Here is a 14,776-nt window from a genome sequence, read left to right as displayed (position 1 = left end):
ACATAAAACAACAACAAAAACAACAACAACAGAAACAGCTTGGTGAACCTCAGCTGTTTTTACCATGTGACAGTTGTAACCAAACACATGGTATAAAGAAGTAGCCATTTTCAGTCCTTGTCCCCATGTGGTAGAGTTAGGCTAAGGCTTGAATTAGTGTGCAGCTGTGTGAGTGTCCAGCATGCAGCGAGGACCAAGGCATGGGCAGCAGTGGTAGTCTGCTTGACTTGATGGACTCTTGTTTTTATTTTTTTTCTCTTGCCTTAATCCACTGCGTTTGAGCTGGCAGCAGGCTCTTAGGGAACCAATCCATGTCCCCTTCTTTAGGAAGCCTTCCTGACCCTTCCCACATTGGGTCACTTTTCCCTTTGTTTGCTGTGACCCTCAGTACTTGGGACTTGTAATTTATTTAGAATTTTTTTGTTTATTTTTATTTGTTTATTTGAGAGCAACAGACAGAGAAAGAGGCAGATAGAGAGGGAGAGAATGGGTGCGCCAGGGCCTCCAGTCACTGCAACCGAACTCCAGACATGTGCACCCCCTTATGCATCTGGCTAATGTGGGTCCTGGGGAATTGAGCCTTGAACCAGGGTCCTTAGGCTTCACAGGCAAGCATTTAACTGCTAAGCCATCTCTCCAGCCCATAATTATAGTTTATTTACACTCTGCTCAGTCCATACACTGTAGGCCAATCCAGAGCAGGGACCTTGGCTACTTCAGCTCTGCGGTGCTAAGTCCCCAAGCACTGTCTAGCAGTAATGTTTGTTGAATGAGTGCCCAGTGGTTTCAGATCTGTGGTGACAGAATCCAGATGAGAGCTGGAAATACCAGTTGGGGCACCTGTGACATGACATGCCCACATGACACGTCTGACGTGCTAGCAGGTGGGTTCTAGAGCGCTGTCTGTCCTAGGGCTACTGTGGGTGGGGTGAGGGGGGCTATCCTTGCCCAGAGAGCAGAACTGCCTTATCCAGCCCCCCCCCCCACCTCCAGATGTTTGGGATTGAGTCAAGGCTTTGTGCATTCTAGGCCCTGAGTGCCACCACTGACCTATGTCCCCAGGCTGTTCTTGCCAGGGGCCACTTTTCCTGACTCGAACCCACTGGCGAAATGTGGCTGACATGAGTTGAGAGAAGGTGCCTCCAGCGCAATGGATGGTCTCTTACTGCTGTCTGCGTTTTTACGAAGCAGTACTTGTGTCTGAGTGCTAGTTCTGACCCTTCCTGGAGGCTGAGTCAGAGAGATCCTGGAGCGTGGCTGCAATTCTGGGCTAATTAAGTCCCACCTCTTCTGAACTAGCAGTCAGTCAATGGGCAAGTTACAGAGCCTCTCTGTACATTATCAGTTTCACCTAGAAAAGGAGCTAACAGTGCTTTCCTCCATGGCTTATTTTCTTTGTCAACCAGAAATAAAGTCAGCTCTCTACATATGTTTATTTAATAGCCCATATTGGATTATATAAAAACACAGAGGATTGGAATTTCCACTCTGGTAAAGTGCTGGCCTGGCATGAGCAAGGCCCTGGGTTTGATCTCCAGCACCATGGGGAGGGATGGAGGAAGGACATGAGGCTCTTTCAACAAAGGGAAGAAATGTGTTTGGCTGCAGTTATTGTCTACCCATGATCATGTGTCCCAAGTATGTTTCTGACATGTAGTTTCATGAAGACAAATAGACAGTTTGCTTCATCAGAACTCCATTGCTGCTGCTTTCTTGCTGGCATAAATGCTCACCAGGTGTGGTCGAGCTGGTGCCCTAGCATGTGCCCCTCTGTAATGATCCAGTTGCTTTGGCTGAGCTGTCGTAGAAGACAGGAGCGTGTGTCGTCTCTGCTTCTTTAGCAGGTAGCATGCAATGAGGAGACAGAACAGCAATTTTCCAAATAGTATAAATTATCACATGGTAGGTGATAATCTCATGTTGTGGTCTTTGCTTTTCTTATATTTTTCTATTAAATTTCTTCCTTTTGGGGATGGCTCAGTGGTTAAAGGCGCTTGAAAGCCTGACAGCCTGACAGCCTGAGTTCAATTCCCAGAACCCACATAAAGCCAGATGCCCAAAGTGGCACATATGTCTGGAGTTTGTTTGCAGAAGGCCCTTGACATACCCATACTCACTCACTTTCTCTCCCTCTGCCTCTCTCCGTCTCCCCCTCTCAAATAAATAAATTGAAATTTTTCTTTCTTTTGTATGTGTATATAGTATGTAGTATGTGTGTGTGTGTTATGCATATATGTAGATATGTGCACCCTCTGCTCACATGTGCAGAAGCTAGAGGAGGATGTCAGGTGTCTTTATTACAACTTGTCTTCCTTATTTCCACGAGACAAGCTCTTTTCACTGAACCTGGAGCTCACTAGTTTTTGGCTAGATTGGCTGACAGTTGAGTCCCAGCAATCTTTCTGTCTCCACCCCCTTTGGTGCTGGGAATCGTGGGTTTACATGGCTACATGCAGCTTTGGGAATCGAACTCAGGCCCTTAGACTTGCACAGCAAGTGCTGTTCCCATTGCGCCATCTTCCCAATCCTCCACCACAACATTTCCAAGCACTTGATCTTGGGAAGAGATTCTTCTAACCTATTCTGTGTTATAAGGAAAAAATAGAAGACTTTTAAAACATATATGTGTGTGTTTGGGCATGTTATTTTTGTATGCCTGTTCTTAGGTGTGTGGGCATATGTGTATGCAGGTGAACCTCTTTCTCAGTTGCCCTCCATCTTGTTTATTGACACAGGGTCTCTCTTTGAACCCAGACCTTACTGATTTAGGTAGTCTACCTAGCCAGTTCACACTAGGGATCTGCTTGACTCCACCTTCCCAGTAATGGGATTACAGGCCAATAAGGCATTAATGTGGGTGTAAGGATCCAAAAATTTAGGTCCAAGTGCTTTACCAACAGATCCATTCCCCTAGTCCCCTAGGTTCCCCCCCCCCCTTTTTTTTGAGGTAGAGTCCTACTCTAGCCCAGGCTGACCTGGAATTCACTGTGTAGTCTCAGGGTGGCCTTGAACTCACAGTGATCTCCCTAACTCTGGCTCCCAGCCTCCCAAGTGCTGGGATTAAAGGCATGTGCCACCAGCCCGGCCAGATCCCCGTTCTTAATGACATGTTTATTTTTTTTGAAGTAGGGTCTGACTGTAGCTCAGGCTGACCTGGAATTTATTATGTAGTCTTAGGCTGGCCTTGAAGTCACAGCAATCCTCCTACCTCTGCCTGAGTGCTGGGATTAAAGGTGTGTGTCACCATGCCTGGCTCAATGACACTTTTGAATGAATATGTGTATCAAAACCACTGGCAAAATGCAGCCTATTCCTCATAGTGTCTGACACTACCTACACAAGACCATCATAAGAGGAGGAAAAGATCATGACATCAAAATAAAAGAGAGACTGATTGAGATGGGAAGGGGATATGATGGAGACTGGAATTTCAAAGGGGAAAGTGGGGGGGGGAAGGGTATTACCATGGGATATTTTTTATAATCATGGAAAATGTTAATAAAAATTGAGAAAAATAAAATAAAATGCTGTCTATTCATGGAGTATAATTTCTCCTTGCAGTCAGTTTTTTGTCAGTTACATAGTTGATTTTGCTGTATGTGTGGTGTTTACTCTTGGGCTTGTTTAAGATAGGAACCATCCTGAAGTGACCCTTTTCCAGCCATTGCCACTTCAGTGTTACATCTTAGTTGGCTATGGGGATGGGGTCAGAACTAATCTTCTGGGGAGGGTACTTTGGGAAAACTGAACCTTTGAAATGTTGGTTTCTTGTTTTTCTTTACAGATTAGTTGCAATATCTATTTTTCTTGTGTTTGTAATTTTTGATATTGTATATAATGTTGAAACTTTATTGGCAAAGAGTATGCTTACATAAAAGTGCCCAGATCACAAGTGTGCCTACCAGTGAATTTTCACATGAACACACATTGTGAAGAGTTCAAGAACCAGAACATGGGGCCGGGAGGTGGTTAAAGGCACTTGCTTGTGAAGCCTGTGTGCCTGGATTTGATTCCCCAGTAAGTGTGTAATGCCAGACACGCAAGGTGGCACATTGGCCCCTCCCCCCTCATAAAGAAAGAAAGAAGAACAAGAACACTACTCAAAAGCTCTCTGCAATCCCCCCTGCCTGCCCCTCCCCTTTTCCTTGTTCTGGGTTCAGACTGTCCAGTTGAGCTCCTGAGCTGAGCACTCCTGTCTGCACAGGCGTCTTAGAACGGGAGCACCTCTCTCCCCCTGAAGTTGAGTTGTCAGTTCTTCCGTTCTTGGTCAGGATGAAATGAATGTTTTCTTTGGTTGTTGTTTTTACTCTGATCCCCTAGCATATTTGTATGCCCTGCTTTAGGAGACAGTTACACTGTTGACCGCTAACCCATCTCCAGGGTCTCCGACCTCCGTCAGTCTTCCATCCTGTCTCCTGCATCACCTTACACTAACGAGCTATTTTGCGCTGGTGCGTGCAGCGTGGAGAGAAGTTGTGTTCCGCGTGGAGGGCAGTGTATGGTGAGCCAGCGAGCAAGCTCCAGCCCATGGGCTGCTTTGCACCCGACTCCTTACACACAGACTGTGTCTCCCTTCTTCTCTTCTTCAAGTACAAAGATTCCAAATGCAAGAAGAAATCTAAGCATATGTACTGAGTATAAATGGTCTACTTTCAAATTGATTGGGGGAACAATGAGAATTTGTTGAGAGACCTGGTTTTCCATGGAAATGCTGAGATTTCTGGGGCCACTTTCTGAAAAGAGGGCTCTTCTGTGATGGCAGGAGCAAGCTGAGCCGTCCAAACCTGGTGCCTGTACAGTGAATGCAGCAGTGTAAGGGAATGACCTTATCTCGGCAGCCAACAGGAAATGATGAAATGTGCTGGGAGAGCCCGGCTGGGAGAGGGAGGTCAGACACAGCAGCAGGGTGGGAAAGAGGCAGGTACCAAAGCTGGTCCGCAAAGTTCCGTGGCCGAAGCAGCATTTGACAGAGACGTGAGTGTGCTCTTTAAGGTTGGTCTTTCAGAAAGTGCAATTTTCGCAGAATTGTTTTTCTCTAAAAGCAATTCTAAAACCGCTGATTTAACAGCAGTTTCACCTTATTAAGTAAGCCCACCTAGTTTTTGATGGAGTGTTCAGCCAGTTGGATGTTAACCAATGTGTAATGTTTTGCCCAGCATGTGTTGAGAAGCTGTCAGGAGTGATGGTTTTTCTGGTGAACAGATTTTTACCTGAACAGTAAAAAGCTTGTGCTTTAGAATTTTGACTCGTTTAACATACGTGTGCATGCTTCTTTTCAAAACAGAGTAACTTCCTCTTGTGGTAAAATAGCTTGCATACCTCCAGTGGAATCCTTTTTTATTTTTTTGCCAGATAGCTAAATGAGTTACTTGAGTTAGCTGTTAATAGAGTTCATAGAGGATTATTGTTTATGTCACTGTAAGACAGCATGCTTATTATGCCGTTTCCTTTCCTAAAAGCCCGAATTAATCTACAGACATGTAATGGAGCCTGGAGGGGGAAAAATCAGTGAATGAACCTTTACAGTTGACTGTAATCGCTCTTTGGGCTCTGTGTGTGTGTGTGTGTGTGTGTGTGTGTGTGTGTGTGGTCTGGGGGGGGGGGGGTTGGCGGCAGATTCCATGACTGCATTCTGCTTGCTGGAGAACCCCTCCTTGCCCTGAGTCAGCTCTTTCTTATTTCTCTCTTCAGACTCTGTGCCCTTGTCTCTGAGGGTCGGCACTAGAAACTTTGCTCTTACTGGATATCAAAATATAAATTGTTTTAATAACTAAATGGCTTTACATACATTTACTCTAACTTAGAAGTATATTCAGGAATTGAAAACTTAAGATTCCTTCCTCCCTCTGAAATCATAATTAGAAGGTTAAAACCTCTGGATGTGTAGGTGACAGACCCACTACTAAGTGAACTGTACTTCCTGGATTGCCTATTGCCAGGAAAGTTACCAAGGTAGAAGACATTCCCTGCTGATCTCCAGAAAGTGCTGTGCCACTGCGGATGTGCCTCATACTGAAGCCTGGCTTCTTGTTAGGTCGTTACCCACTGTGGTTTGTATATGACTGCAATACTTTCTGTGTCATGTAGGAGAGGTTTCTAGAAACCTTCAAAGTATAAGTAAGACATGCTTTTTAGACCTCACTAGACCTACCAGGTTTGCTTTTGCTCTTAGAGCTTTGAATAGCTCTTTCTTTAGACCCCAACAAACTATCTTACTGTTATAGATGAGCTGCAATGCCACGCTTGTGGAATTAATGAAGAGAGTTCATAGCTTCAACATGAAACATGTCTTGCAGGTGTGAGATTCATTGCCAGAAAGAATAAACCTTTGTTATTGTTCCTTTCTTTTCATTTGACCCTTGCTCATTTACTTTGGTGGTAGAATTTCATTGGTGGGATATGGTATTTCGTGTTGTAATGGCTATAGAAGTGGATGTGGCCAAGGCCCCCTCATTGTGACCGAGGACTTGAGATTGAAAAGTGTAGTGATTTGTTCAAGGTCATACAACTTGTTAGCTGAGTTTGGAACCCAAGTCTCCTGCTTTTTAGGTCATTACCTTTTCCATGATAGTAATCTGTTTTCTCAACAGTACTACCTCTAAAGGTACCTCCCCCCGCCCAGCTGAACCCAGGGCTCATGTGCCCTACCACTAAGCTACTTTCCCAGCCCCAAGAATAGTTGGCCTTTTCTGTTGATGACTTTGTTTCATTTTCAAATAGCTTTTACTCAGTAACCATTTCCCAGTAAGCAGTACTTGTCATAGACGTATAATGAATACTGTAGAGTAATATGGAACATAATGTATAATGCAGTACCTTGTCAGTGTGAAGGACACTGGCATTTCTGCCTTTGGCAGAGACTTTTTATTTACTAAAAATAAGGAGGTCTCTATTTTATTTCCTGCTTGTCTTCTAAATTGGGTCCCAACCAAGAGACCCTAATTATTTTATCTGTAAGCTCACAGCTAGTAAAAGAGGAACATGTGGCTGGAGAGATGGCTTAGCAGTTAAGGTGTTTGCCTGTAAAAAGGATGCCGGTTTGATTCTCCAGGACCCACGTAAGCCAGCTACACAAGGGGGCACATGCATCTGGAGTTCATTTGCAGTGGTTGGAGGCCCTGGCGCACCCATTCTCTCTCTCCCTCTCTCCATCTCTCCCTCCCTCTTTCTCTCTCAAATAAATGAATAATTTTTTTTAATAAAAGAGAGAGGGATATGTACTCAGTTCTTCTGTGCAAGAGAATTTTTTAGGATTAAAAAATATACTGTGGGAGGTAATATGATGGAGAATGGAATTTCAAAGGAGAAAGTGTGGTGGGGGGAGGGAATGAACATGGGATTTTTTTTTATAATCATGGAAAATGCTAATAAAAATTAAAAAAAAGAAATGAAATACTGAAGAAAAAAATATATATATACTGCTTCCCAGTATTTCAGTATTTTAATTCCTGTATTGGGAATAATACTCCCCCCTCGCCCTCCCTGAGGTAGGGTCTTACTCCAGGAATTCACTATGTAGTCCCAGGCTGGCCTTGAACTTACAGTGATCCTCCTACCTCTGCCTCTGAGTGCTGAGATTAAAGGCATGTGCCACCACACCCATTTTTTTTTTAAATCTTTGTGTATGTGAATGTGGATATGGGTGTGCTATGACATGTGTGTGGTTCGCCCCCTGTTTGAGGTAGGGTCTCTATTTACCACGGTGAACACCAGACTGGTTACCTGCAAGCGTCAGGATTCCCCTGTCTCTGCCTCTCATCTCCCTGTAGGAGGGCTGGGATTACAGATGCTCACCATTGCATATGGCTTTGTGTGGGTCCTGGGTATGCATCCAGGCTTAGACGGTCCCACTTGTGTAGCAAGTACTGTACACCCACTAAGCCATCTCCCCTGAGAATTCTTTTGTGTTTTTGATTTTTTTCAAGGTAGTCTCATTCTAGGCCAGGCTGGCCTTGAATTCACAGCCATCTTCCTGCCTCTGCCTCCAGAGTGCTGGGATAAAGACATGTACCACCATGCCCAGCCCCTGACAAGTCAGTAACTTTTGAGATGGATCGAACCGTTTTTACAAACATGAGAAAAAAATTTAAAAATAAATGTAATGTAGAATTTAAAAGAAATGATTTAATTCATAAAAATTGGGATTTATTCACAACTTTCTAGAATACTTAAAGATAGTCTTTGCTGGGCCTGGGATATAAGCTTGGTGGTAGCATGTGTGGCACCCTGGGTTTGATCTCTAGTACTCTGAGCCCCCCAAAGATTTCTGCTAAAAACTGAGTTCAAGACCCACTGAAATCAGACATGAAGAGAGTCTGGCTAAGAACAATGGGTGACTGTCCTTAGACCTTCATATGGTTCCTACTCTGTCAAAGCCAGCCTCCGTTTCCCTGGGGAGGTTTTACTACCTAATGTAATGTATTTGGAGTCGATTCCTTGAGCAGTTTCTCAGATATGTGCACTTCAGGAAGAGTAGTATCTCCATAAATATCTTAATTGTACTTGAAATTTGTATCTATTGTAATTCTTTGTAATTTCATTAGGTCCCAGTGGTTAATCTGTGGTTTTATTGCCTGAGCAATTGGGGTTGTATTCAGAAAGTCTTTGCCAAGACCAATATGTTGAAGGGTTTCCCCTTTTTCCTCTAGCAGTTTCAGAGTTTCCGGTCTGATGTTAAGGTCTTTAATCCATTTGGACTTAATTCTTGTGCATGGCGAGAGAGAAGAATCTATTTTCATCCTTCTGCAGATATATATCCAGCTTTCAAAACACCATTTGCTGAAGAGGCTGTCTCTTCTCCAATGAGTATTTTTGGCATTTTTATCAAATATCAGGTGGCTATAGCTACTTGGGCTTACATCTGGGTCCTCTATTCTGTTCCACTGATCTACATGTCTGTTTTTGTGCCAGTACCATGCTGTTTTTGTTACTATGGCTCTGTAGTATAGGTTAAAATCAGGTATGGTGATACCACCAGCCTCTTTTTTGTTGCTCAGTATTATTTTAGATATTCGAGGTTTTTTGTGATTCCAAATGAATTTTTGGATTGTTTTTTCTATTTCCATGAAGAAAGCCTTTGGAATTTTGATAGGGATTGCATTAAATGTGTAGATTGCTTTAGGTAAGATTGCCATTTTCACAATATTGATTCTTCCAATCCAGGAACAAGGGATGTTTCTCCACTTTCTAGTGTCTTCTGCAATTTCTTGCTTGAGTGTTTTAAAGTTCTCATTGTAGAGATTCTTTACTTCCTTGGTTAGGTTTATTCCAAGGTACTTTATTTTTTTTGATGCAATTGTGAATGGGAGTGATTTTCTGATTTCATCCTCTGTGTGTTTGTTGTTAGCATATATGAAGGCTACTGATTTCTGTGTATTTATTTTGTATCCTGCTACATTGCTGTAGGTTTTGATCAGCTCTAACAGCTTGCTAGTAGAGTCTTTAGGGTCCTTTATGTATAGAATCATGTCATCTGCAAATAATGATAACGTGATTTCTTCCTTTCCAATTTGTATCCCTTTTATGTGTGTCTCTTGCCTTATTGCTATGGCTAAGACTTCCAAAACTATATTAAATAAAAGTGGGGACAGTGGACACCCTTGTCTTGTTCCTGATTTTAGTGGAAAAGCTTCCAGTTTTTCCCCATTTAGTAATATGTTGGCTGTAGGCTTATCATAAGTAGCCTTTATTATATTGAGATATGTTCCTTCTATTCCCAGTCTCTGTAGAACTTTTATCATGAAGGGATGTTGGATTTTGTCAAATGCTTTCTCTGCGTCTAATGAGATGATCATGTGATTTTTGTCCTTCAACCGTTTATGTAATGTATTACATTTATAGATTTGCGTATGTTGAACCATCCCTGCATCTCTGGGATAAAGCCTACTTGGTCAGGGTGAATGATCTTTTTGATATATTCTTGTATTCTGTTTGCCAATATTTTGTTGAGAATTTTTGCATCTATGTTCATGAGGGAGATTGGTCTGTAATTTTCTTTTTTTGTTCTATCTTTGCCTGGTTTTGGTATCAGGGTGATGCTGGCCTCATAGAATGAGTTTGGTAGAATTCCTTCTTTTTCTATTTCCTGGAAAAGCTTAAGAAGCAATGGTGTTAGCTCTTCCTTAAAAGTCTGGTAAAATTCAGCAGTGAATCCGTCCAGGCCTGGGCTTTTTTTTTTTAGTTGGGAGATTATTGATAACTGTTCGGATCTCCATGTTTGTTATAGGTCTATTTAAGTGATTAATCTCATTTTGATTTAATTTAGGTAGGTTGTATCTATTATAATTCTTAAAACCCAAGAATGGCTGAGTGCAGTGGCTCACACCTGTAATCCCAGCACTCACTCATATTGCTGTGAGTTCAAGGCCAGCCTAGGCTACAGAGTTCCAGGTATGCCTGGGCTACAGTGAGACTCTGCCTTCAAAAACCAACCAACACAAAGAGAGTAGTGTTTTATGCAACAGAGCAGAGCTGTCTTCCCTCCTGACATTTTATGTATTTATCTATTTTTTTATAGTTGCTACTTTTTTTTCCTTTTTTTCTCAATTTTTATTAACATTTTCCATGATTATAAAAAGTATCACATGGTAATACCCTCCCCCCCACTTTCCCCTTTGAAATTCCATTCTCCATCATATCCCCTCCCCATCTCAATCAGTGTCTCTTTTATTTTGATGTCATGGTCTTTTCCTCCTCTTATGATGGTCTTGTGTAGGTAGTGTCAGCCACTATGAGGTCATGGATATCCAGGCCATTTTATGTCTGGAGGGAGCACATTGTAAGGAGTCCTACCTTTCCTTCGGCTCTTACATTCTTTCCGCCACCTCTTCCTCATTAGACCCTGAGCCTTGGAAGGTGTGATCGAGATGTTACTCAGTACTCCAGCCACTTCTTTCCAGCACTATGATACCTTCTGAGTCATCCCAAGGTCACTGCCATCTGAAAAGAGAAGATTCTCTACCCAAAGTGAGAGTAGTATTAATATAAGGGTATAAATATTAAGAGAAGTGCTTACTGGGCAGTTTGATAAGCATAGTATATACACTTATCCAGACATCAGCAGATGTTACACCCCTAGGGCTCATGACTACCCCTGTTTTAAGTTTTCAGTATCGGGGATGTGTTTTCCCCCATGGAGCAGGCCTCCAGTCCAATTGGAAGGTAGTTGGTTTCCACCATGACAGACGTGCCACTATTGCACCCATTGGCTCATTTGGCCTGGCTGGCCAATTATAAGGCTTGCATTGTCCACTGTTGAGTATCTTCACTGGTGGTATCTCTTTCTCCCATTGAACTGCATGTAGAATTGCTTCTTCCAGCTTTCTGTCAGCTGGTCTACATGGAGGAGGTTATCAGCTCAGTTCCAGCAGGATTTCTCAGTGGCCTTGCAGCCCAAGTATGTGAAGTCTTCAGCAATATATTTATCTATTTATTGGGTTTTCAAGGTAGGCTTTCACTGTAGCCTAGGCTGACCTGGAATTCACTATGTGTTCTCAGGGTGGCCTTGAACTCATGGCAATCCTCCTACCTCTACCTCCCAAGTGCTGGGATTAAAGGTGTGCACCACCATGCTCGGCTCCCTCCTGACAGTCTAATATGCATTTGTTATTAGGATCCTTGAAGGTGCTGTTGCTGCCATATTGTAAGCTGGATGGCAACACTGGGCATAAAGAGAGAGAGGCTGCAGGCCGGCCAGGGGCAAGCTCCAGGAATGTCTTCTGAGCCCACCCCTACCCCATTTAGTTACCTTTGTTTCTCAATTAGCATTTTAGACTTACCGCTGTATTTTTAATTTAATTAATTAATTAATTAATTTTTTTGAGGTAGGGTCTCATCTAGCCCAGGCTGACCTGGAATTCACTATGCAGTCTCAGGATGGCCTCAAACTCATGGTGATCCTCCTACTTCTGCCTCCCAAGTGCTGAGAATAAAGGCGTGTGGCGCCCCATCCAGCTCCCCAGCTAAATTAAAATATATATATATATTTGTAAGTAGAGAGAGAATGGATATGCTAGGGCCTGTAGCTATTGCAAAAGAACTCCAGATGCATGTACAACTTTGTGCATGTGGCTTTTCATGGATACTGGGGAAATTGAGTCAGAGCCATCTCTGCAGCCTCTTATTTATTTATTTGCAAGCAGAAACAGAATGATTTTTTTTAAATTTATTTTCAAGAAGAGAGAGTGAGCGAGAGAGAAAAATGGGCATGCTAGGGCCTCTAGCTGCTGCAAATGAACTTCAAATGCATTTGCCACCTTGTATGTCTGGCTTTAGGTGGGTACTGGGGACCGGAATCTGGGCCTTTTGGCTTTGTAGGCAAGTGCCTTAACTGCTGAGCCACATCTCTAGCTCCGTACTGTGTTTTTAGTACCTATTGTGTGTAGACATTTCAAGTGGCTTACTGTCGCTGTTAGTATAATTGATGATCTCATCTCCTACTTAAGTCAGCAAGTGTTCCTTGATCTCCTTTCTTCCCGTGCATCCCTCGCTTCTGCCTGCTTTAGTGCCAGTTGTCCAGTGCCTGAGAGACTCTCTTACAAGGCTGTGAGGCTTCTGTAGTGCTGGCTTTGCTGTGGACGGATGAACATCCCAGAGCCGTTGCTGGCTCAGAAATCACTAGGAATTTGAGCAAATGCTGGAACGTTGACCAGATGAGGTACATTGTTTCCCTTTCTGTAGACATTAAACCAGGCCCTCAAGCATGCAAGGCAAGGGCTCTACCACTGAGTTACCGCAGACCTAGATTCTTCTCGTAGGCACTATAGTCATGTTGTACTGGGCTGGTCTGAATGCGAGTGCATGTGTTTATCACAAGTTTGTCTTGCTGTCAGCTGGGCTCCATTTCTCTTCAGCATCTTCTTTAGCTCTCAGAATTTTTCTGTTTGTGTCATAGAGGAATCATAAGACATACATGTGTTGGTTACTTTTCTTGTCCCTGTGGCTAAATACCTAACAGAAACAGTGTGATGGGAAGGAATCATGTATCTTGGCTGATGGTTTCAGAGGAGCCAGTCCACAGGTTCTTGGCTCCGTATGTTTGGGCAGAGCCAATCATGGCAGAGGGACCGTGTGGTGGCAGCCATTCTTTGCTTCTTGGTGGACAAGTAGCAGAGAGAAGGGGAATACAGGAAGAGGCCAGGGTCAGATTCTGTCCCAAGGACATGCCCTCCACTGACCATTCTTCTCCACCTAGGACTCATCCCTTTCCTTTACCACTACCCCAAAATGCTGTCATTTGGACTCCATGAAAAGATTTATCCATCGATTAGTTCTGAGCCCTCATGATCTGATGTTTTCTGGAAACAGACTAAGGTGTGCCTCGTCAGTCCTCTTAAGGCATTTCTCAGTCCAGTCACATTGACAGTCAGAGTTAGCTATCACAACATGAAGCTTTATGTTGATTTATGTTGATTAAGCATACTTTTTTGTTTGGGGAAACTTTAAGAATCTAGGAGAGTATTCTGAACTTGAAATGGGTGCCAGAGGTCATCACAGTATACAGAATTCAAATTTCCTTTTCACTAACCTGCAGCCTAGGCTGTAACTCTCATGATGCAGTCTTCTTTCCCATCAGGATTTATTTTTAGAGAAGAGGTCTGGATACTTTTTAAAAAACATTCTGTTTATGAGAAGGCGGGGTGGGGTGGGGGAGACAGAGAATGGGCACATCAGGGCCTCTAGCTATTGCAAACAAAACTCCAGATGCATGTGCCATCTTGTGCATCTGGCTTACATGGGTCCTGGCAATGGAACCTGTGTCCTTAGGCTTCACAGGTAAACACCCTAATGGTTAAGGCATCTCTTTAGCCTGTTGTTTTTTTGTTTTGAGACTGGCATTTTCTGAGTGCCTAATATATATACAGACATTCACACTTAATGTGTCATTTAAATCCTCATAATTTTCTCCATGAAGTAGGTCAGCCTTGTTTATTCTTGTACAGGTGAGAAGAATGAGGCTTCAAAGTTAAAACTTGTACTTGTCACTTTTGTACCAGGGATTTCCAATCTTCTAATTCCCTCATTAAGGGTAATTTTGTTGTTGATTCTAATACTCCTATTAGGCTTGTTGCGGGTTGTTGCTTGACAAATGGGTTCCTTGTTTGTTTTTCCAAATTACTGGACACTTCTTCAGGTTGTGTGAAGGTTTTTTTTTAATTAAAAAAAATTACTTGAGTAGGATGCTGAATGTGGTGGCGTGTGCATTTAATGTCAGCCCTTGGGAGACAGGTGTAGGAGGATCCCCATGAGTTCAAGGCCACCCTGAGACTACATAGTAAATTCCAGGTCAGCTTGGGCTAGAGTGAGATCCTAGCTGGAAAACAACAACAACAACAAAAATAAATAAATAAAAAAATAACTTGAGAGGGAAAGGGGAGAGAGAAAGGGAGAGAGAGAATGAGAGAAAGAGGCAGATAGAGAATGGACATACCAAGGCCTCTAGCCACTGCAAACAAACTACAGAGGCATGTGTCACCTTGTACATCTGGCTTGTGTGAGTACTGGGGAATCAAACTTGGGTCTTTAGGCTTTGCAGATGAACTCCTTAACCACTAAGCCATCACTCCAGTCTATGTGAAGGCTTGTGTTTAACATCACTGTCAAGCTGGCAGTCAGTTTGCAGCATCATATACCAGGTCCACAATGTGTTCTTCTCTGGAGTAGACTGTTTGGCTCCAGCTGGAACTTGTGGATGAATAGAATGGCTTCTTAAGAAAGCAGTCTTGGAGTTGAATGCAGAGATGCCTGCACACGATTTAAAAACCAAATCCTCATGTTG

At 43.0% G+C, this 14,776-nt stretch overlaps 1 protein-coding gene across 2 annotated transcripts in view; it reads left to right on the top strand.

The window, feature by feature from the left end:
* Pacsin2 (protein kinase C and casein kinase substrate in neurons 2) overlaps nucleotides 1-14,776 on the top strand; it is a 139,958-nt gene that overhangs the window by 52,059 nt on the left and 73,123 nt on the right. The window contains exon 1 of one of the 2 annotated variants that reach the window (XM_045152497.1): nucleotides 4,974-4,992. The exons of the other annotated variant lie outside the window; for it this stretch is intronic. The gene's annotated coding sequence lies outside the window, so the exon portion shown is untranslated. Of the gene's footprint in view, nucleotides 1-4,973; nucleotides 4,993-14,776 lie in introns of those variants that run through there. 2 annotated transcript variants of the gene reach the window in all.

Source organism: Jaculus jaculus, chromosome 6 (assembly GCF_020740685.1).
Source record: "Jaculus jaculus isolate mJacJac1 chromosome 6, mJacJac1.mat.Y.cur, whole genome shotgun sequence".
Taxonomy (NCBI): Eukaryota; Metazoa; Chordata; class Mammalia; order Rodentia; family Dipodidae; genus Jaculus; species Jaculus jaculus.
Note: the sequence above shows the minus strand (reverse complement) of the source record. Positions and strands in the feature narration are given on the sequence as shown.